Source organism: Porites lutea, chromosome 1 (genome assembly GCF_958299795.1).
Source record: "Porites lutea chromosome 1, jaPorLute2.1, whole genome shotgun sequence".
In the NCBI taxonomy this organism is placed as follows: Eukaryota; Metazoa; Cnidaria; class Anthozoa; order Scleractinia; family Poritidae; genus Porites; species Porites lutea.
In genome coordinates this window covers 13,282,095-13,289,594 of record NC_133201.1, presented here as the reverse complement: position 1 = coordinate 13,289,594, position 7,500 = coordinate 13,282,095, and the positions used below count along the sequence as shown (strand labels likewise).

At 38.9% G+C, this 7,500-nt stretch overlaps 2 pseudogenes; one reads left to right on the top strand and one right to left on the bottom strand.

The window, feature by feature from the left end:
• Nucleotides 1-1,299: 1,299 nt before the first annotated feature.
• On the top strand, nt 1,300-3,420 carry LOC140950884 (uncharacterized; annotated as a pseudogene).
• A 638-nt stretch (nt 3,421-4,058) lies between these two features.
• LOC140935356 (uncharacterized) lies at nt 4,059-4,853 on the bottom strand (annotated as a pseudogene).
• Between the last annotated feature and the right edge of the window lie 2,647 nt (nt 4,854-7,500).

Sequence of the window (7,500 nt, the reverse complement as noted above, 5' to 3'; positions counted from 1 at the left end):
AATTTCGGAATAAGAGACTCGAGTTTGAGGTCCTTCAGAATACTTTCCATGATGTTTTCTTCCTTCACAAGCTAATCGAAATGTGATGGTTGCCAGCTCCCACCATTAGGGAGCTTAAGCACCAGACGTTTTCTAGGGGGCGACGGCAACCGGAACTGAAATTTACTTCCGGTCCACGTTTCCCGCCGACATGGTCAGCCGTCGCGACTCTGCACCGACTTTGTTTTGCTCATTTTGACGTCGCCTGTAAAACGTGAGTTTCGCCATGGATATTCAGGTAGGTACAAAAGTCGGACCGGATCAACTCAGACCGCCAGTCCGGGTCGGATCAACTCGGATCGAATAAAAAAAAAAAAAATCAAATTGGACTCGGATCAACTCAGTTCATTAAAAAAAAAACAACTCGGATTATAAAAAGAAACATAAAATCAGTCGGTATCACTTAACTTTCACCCGCCATTTTGTTTTTTTTTTCTCACGAACTCGTGGTTGCGTAAATTAATTTTATTTTTATTAATTTTAATGATACACTAGTGAGCAGCACACATAAATTTCCACTAAACATTTTCAACTTGGAAGGAGGAGAAACCATGCTCGCCCGGGACAAAGGAAATTTCCATGCCCCAGGCAAGAATCGAACTCGCGACCATCCCGGTTCAGTGGTTGGAACGTTCGATAAACATGTAGTATTCGGAGGGTTGTGAGTTCAATTCTCGCCCGGGGTACGAAAATTTTCGTTGTCCCGGGCAAGCATGATTTCTCCTCCTTCCAAGTTGAAAATGTTCACTGGAACTGTATGTGTGCTGCTCACTAGTGCATCATTAAAATTAATAAAAATAAAAAATAAAATTAATTTATGCAACCACGAGTTCGTGAGAAAAAAACAAATGGCGGGTAAAAGTTAAGTGATACCGACTGATTTTCTTTTTCTTTTTATAGTCCGAGTTGTTTTTTTTTTTCATAATCCGAGTTGTCTCTTTTTTTATGATCCGAGTTGATCCGAGTCCAATTTTATTTTACGTTTATTTTTTTATTCGATCCGAGTTAGTCCGAGTCGATCCGAGTTGATCCGACCCGGACTGGCGGTCGGAGTTGATCCGGTCCGACTTTTGTACCTGCCTATGGATATTCTATTATCCATGGTTTCGCCTTTATGATGTTCGTGCTTTTATATGATTTTGCTCCTTAAATTTTGTTCGTATTGATGCTTGAGCTGTTTTTCTATAGTTGAGGAACTTGCATGAACGGTTGTCATGTATTTATCGTCATTGTTTGAACATTTTAGACTCTGCCGTGAAGATGGCTACCAGTAAACAACCTGCAATGGAATGGACAGATGAGCATGACATTCTTCTTTTGCGTGAAATGATTGCTAGTGAATTGTCCAGTTCAAGAAAGGCAGTCCAGACCGTGGTAAAATCTGGGAATCAATCCAAGAAAGATTGAACAAGCTCAATAATCCAAAATTTATGATAAAGGAAAAAAGGGGCGTCAGAGATCGATGGAATATGCTTCAGATCAAGTTTAAACGCACTCAGTGCAGGACAACTCGGATTAATATTAATCGGATTAATATTAATGCTAATGATTATTATAATCCAGTAATAGATTATTATAATCCAGTGATAGATTGTTATAATCCAGTAATAGATTATTATAATCCATTACTGAGGTTTGAGCCGTGCCTAGATCAATTAGGATTACTATTAATCTTATGTAGGATTAATATTAATCAGATTAATATTAATCCTAATATTAGATCCAGTAATAGATTATTATAAACCATAACTGAGCTTTGAGCCGTACCTTAAACGATTAGGATTAATATTAATCTGATAAATATAATCCCACATAGCTCAAATTTGTACAAGTCTCTCAATAAAGAAAAATTAATATTCTATTCTAACCACGACGAATTTGCTACTTGTGCTAGTAGTTTGTGAACAAAACTCTTAATTACATTCAGCCAGTAACCGCACTCCTTATTATACGTTATTACATTTTAGTAGCAGAAGTCGGCAGTTGTCTCAGCTCTTCTGGTAATACAGTTGCAACTGAATTTTTTGCAGGGCCATGAAGATTTTTAACGTAGAATAGAATAAAGATCTTAAGTATAAATAAAAAAAAAAAAACAAAGTGAAAGGGATGTCAGTGCGCACATCATCAGAGGAAATCCTTGAATCTTTTCCAGTTATTTCTAAAAGACTCAGTCTTTCTGAGTTTGATCCATAGAGATAGTTATTTCCCAGGGAGCATTTCATGATTTGGACCGTCTGCGTATATGCTGGACTTAAAGTAGGAGTTTTTGTTAGAGGACTGGGTTTCAGGATTGGTGTCATAGAAGGAGCCATTGTTGTTGATGGGTTAGCTGGTGGCATCCACGAAGGCGTATGATTGACTGAAGTGTTGGCACCAATTTCAGCTGGACGGAAGAACTCTAGAGTTATGTTGGCAAGTGACCTTGCAGACAACATATCCTGTATGCGTTGATAACGATACTTTATACATGCCTTGTCATTCAATTTAACAAGAATGTCGCCATCTCTAATCTGGGAGAATGATGCCGACTGTTCGACAGCTTCAACAATCCAGCCTCCTCCAATTATTGTTTCCGGTGCTGCACTCACCCGGATTATAATAGAGATTAATATTAATCCGGATGATTATTATTAATAATAATCTAATCCTTCCAATTTTTGCCGTGCCTTAATCTATTACTGGATTATAATAATCTATTGCTGGATTATAATAATCTATTGCTGGATTATAATAATCTATTACTGGATTATAATAATCTATTACCGGATTATAATAACCATATTATAATCTATTATTATTATAATCCACGGATTAATATTAATCTGAGTTGTCCTGTCAGTGAGAAGAGCTTCGAGTTAGTGGAATCGATTGTGAGTTGTCCGAAAAGGATGCGCTCATAGAGGAGCTATGTGAGAAAGAAGATAGCTTTTCCGCTAAAGAAAAGAAAATTTCAGACGATAAAGAGGCAGCTGAAGAAATCAGAAAGAAGACCATGGGGCGTATGGCCTCGAAAAAAAAAAATGAAGTGAATCAGCTGGAGGCAGCACTAAAAAGAGCCGGAGAAGCGGAGGCGATGCTTTTGAATTCTTGAAAGAAAAAGCTGAAAATGAGTATTTTATTCCCCGGCAGGAGCTGGAGCTGCAAAGAAAGGAGCAGGAAGGGAGATCCAGACAACAAGATCTACAGCTTGAACTGTTACGGAAGCAAGCAGAATAGCAAGTGCAGATTTCACAGGCGTTGATGACCATGATGCAAAATCTGGGTCCAATCTGGGTAAGAAGTAAGATGCTTAAAGAAAAAAGAATTTTGTTGCCCTTTGCAGAATTCGCTTTTATTTTTAAGAACGTTAGGTCCTTGAGGAAAGAATATGCAAAGTCTTGATTCGGTATAAACCATGAACTTTCAAGTTTAAACTTATTACTGTTTTTAATCATAACTATAACAAAATTGTCAAATCTGATTGGCCCTCAACTGCCCTGATTTCAGCCTTAATTGGACAGTTTAATAGGACAGTACGCGTCATGCCTAAGTAATTGGACAGTACGCGCCATCACGCGCGCGCTTAAATGGTTTTTTTTTTTACTGCTAGCAAAACAAAATTTCGAATTTCTTGTGTTTTGGTTTAAAAAATATCACAAATTTTGTTAAAGTTATGATTAATTGGTAACAGAACTTCGTGTCGTCCAATATAGTCTGCAATCATACTCGTGATTAAACAAATCGGACTCCCGCTACGCGGTCGTCCGATTTTGTTAATCACTCGTATGATTACAGACCGAATTGGACTCCACTCAGTCCTGTTACCATTACTTATACACGTTCAAATTTATATTTCACTGCCTGCCTCTACAGAGTTTAGTATTGATTCAATAATACAGCTCATCATACTGTGCACTGTGAGAACTTACAGAGAAACTGATCATTTCTTGGCAGTTGTGTTTTGTTGTCAGTTGATTTTTATTCATTGGCGACAAGTGTTCAACAGGATTTTCCCTTATTATAATAAGCAAGTGTCCATTACATCAGGAAATACTGTATGTATGCTTACTTCTATTGGTTATAAATAAATCCATTCAATGTATGTGATTTATCTGAAGTAGTCTTCCATGGAAGGAGGGTTCAGCCCAAAACATTCTGCGGTGCTGTTTCCATATAAACATGTTATTGCATTATGAAGGAGTGCGCAGACTAGGTACATTTTCCCAACACTGCTCATGCCGATTTTCAAATTTTTCTTAAAATCCAAAAAATTTGAAATCATTAATGATATTGCCAAACAGCCACTCAACAGTAACTCTGACAGAGCTCATCTCAGCATTGTATGCTTCCATCATTTGAGTTAAAATGCCATTACGATATGGTGCTTGTAGGTGAACTCCTAAAGGATACGCAGGGTCCCAAAACACACACATAGGCTCGCCTGTTGGAGAAAATGCATTTTGCTCAAGCTCATGGAGGAGGTTGGATTCCACCAGCATACTAGCATCATTCCTTTTACCTTCTGCAAGAAAAATAATGACAGAAATGTTTCTTTGTGAGACAGGTTGATATAGTAATTAATAATAATAATAATGATAATAATAACAATAATAATAATACTGACTGTTAATGGTAATAGTCAATATTATTCATTACTGTCCAAGGCATGTTATAAAAAAGTATGATTAAAAAAAACTGCTTATATTACAAACCCAGTTGTCCTACCTCTGCATCCCTCCCCACCCCCAAAGGAAAAAATACTCTAATGTGAGTATCTGGGTAAAATTTATATGACAAACAATGTGCATGAGTAACTTACCAACAGGGCCATACATATTCCCAATGAGCCCATTTGGCAAAGCGACAGACTGGAATTTTAATGAATGAACTCTCTTGTGACCATTATACACAATTCTTTGTTGTTGATTAGGACGAGCTATGGACCTCATTGTCCCATCAATAAACCCAAAACAGTTTTCTAGAGGACTGCCTTTTGTATGGATGGCATCAGCATACTCCTGCAACAATGGGGAACTCAAAACATCGCGATTCCATTGTGAGATTCTGTGGCTGTGATTGTTAAAGATGTTATCCACGACTTCGTTCGTGATCATGCATAACTCTGGAACTGGTCTTCCAATTAAGTAACATACATAAACCTTCCACTGTATTACAGATTGTTCTTTGTGGACAATTAATGTTCACTGGAAGTTGAAGAACGTTTGCCAGTACGGGGATATCTTGTTTTTGGACTCTGAACTCTGCCAAACATTCGGCCTCGTCGATGTTTTGAAGATCAAATCTTGCATACGAAAATCTGGGTTCTTGGAACGGTAGCTCTCCCACAAGACCTAGAATTCATCGTCTGAGATTATGTTACCATCATACGCTAGTAACAACATCCTTCTTGTTTCACGAAAAGACATTATTCACAACGGTTTTCTTGAGCTTTCGAGGCAGGTTTCGGGAATAGTTGCCGTCGCAAAAACGCCTCTGGTTAACTTTGTATTTTGGCGGGAACGACGGCGCCCTCTTACCCAGCTTGTTTACTGACGTCGCTGTCATCCCTGAAACGTCTGGTGCTTAAGTTCCCTATTTTGTTATCTTTGACAACGCGGAAGAGCAGGAACTGGCGCCCTTCTTAAAACCGCTTTGACTAGTTCCTAGTAACGAGTAAAGCCTGGGTACTAGAGCTTTGTACCGGAAGTGAAGTCAACAAAACATAAAGACGAAACCACATCACATAATGAACAAACCACATCACGTAATGAACAAACCACATAATGAAGTAACCACAAGACATAATGAAGTTTGACGAGACTTAATGAAGTAACTACAAGACATAATGAAGTACTTGAAGTAACCATAAGGCATAATGAAGTAACCACGAGACATAAGGAAGAAACCACACCACATAATGACGAAACCATACCACATAATGATAAACAACCACATAAGAAAGTTATGGCTTTCCATACACCAACACTGTCACGTGTCTTCCGATGAGTATTATATGCATTCGGGACACCATTATATCTAGTACTCATACCTTTATGAGCGGTCCATCAATGAATATATTGACATATTTTCCTTATATACGGAGTCCATTAACAAATATATTGCGTGCCTACTGTGATATACGTAGTGTATTTTTCATTATATGGCGTGCTTTTGTCGATATGTACAGTGCACGTTTTAATATGTGTTGTCAAAACTTCGTTATATGTGGTTCATTTTCTTATCGTTTGGCATTACGTTCAGTACGGTTGACTGCTTGTGGACCTTAACGCAGCATAAAAATAACACCCGATCTTGTTTGTAAACTCTCAGTACAAGAGCTAGAAAGTCTAGGATTAACCTCTCGAAGAGAGATGATGGCTGTCAGAGTCGAGTGTGCAACGTTTGGAGGAGAAGCACCAAGGAAAGTCAAAGCAACTTGTGGAGCTTCATCATTCTCCATTCCTAAGTGAGTTCTTGAGAATCTATTAGGGGAAGGTTTCACTATCAAAGAAATTTCTATTTTGTCTGTTTCTGAAAGTACTATTTACCGCAGGATGAGTCTCTTTGGACTAAGCAAGTCAGATTTCACAGACATTTCAGATTTGGAACTAGATCAGCATATTGAAAACATTACTGAAGATTTTCCATACCGCGGAGAAAGTTTAATCAAGCAATTCCTGATCGAGAAAGAGGTTATAGTGCAAAGGATGCGTATTAGAGATAGTTTGCACCGAGTGAACGGAGATGGAGTAAATGCTAGGAAAAAAGGGCGCCTGCATAGACGCGTCTACGATGTACAGGGTCCTAATCACGTTTGGCATATAGACACGAATCACAAGTTGGTGCGGTGGTACTTTGTAGTTTTTGGTGCCATTGATGGATTTAGTCGTCTGCCAGTGGCACTAGAATGCAGAACCAATAACAAGACTGAGACTGTGCTTGAATGTTTTTTGAAAGGTGTGGAAAACTACGGCCTCCCAAGCAGAGCAGGGTCGGATCTAGGGGGAGGGTGCAGGGAGTGCGCACCCCCCCCCCCCCCCCCCCCTGAGATGACCTGCGGTTTTCTAATACAACTGGTATTCTACAAAAAAAAAACTATGTGGTTTATTGGTGTTGAAGTAGAGCAAGAGACGAGTGCACCCCCTCCTAAAAAATCGGGGATCCGCCCCTGCAGAGTGAGGTCAGATAAAGGAGGGGAAAAGGTGTTAGTAGCTGATTACGTGTTAGCGAGAAGAGGTATAAATAGGGGCAGCATAATCACTGGCAAAAGCATACAACAAGAGAATCGAAAGACTGTGGAGGGATGTTTATGAGGGGGTTCTAAGCATGTATTATCAATTGTTTTACTTTCTTGAAGACGAAGGGATGCTAGACCCATTTAACACCCTTCATATTGCTGCACTCCACTATGTATACCTACCAAAGATTAATGAAAAACTAGAGTTATGGAGAAATGCATGGTCCAGACATCGCATAAGAACC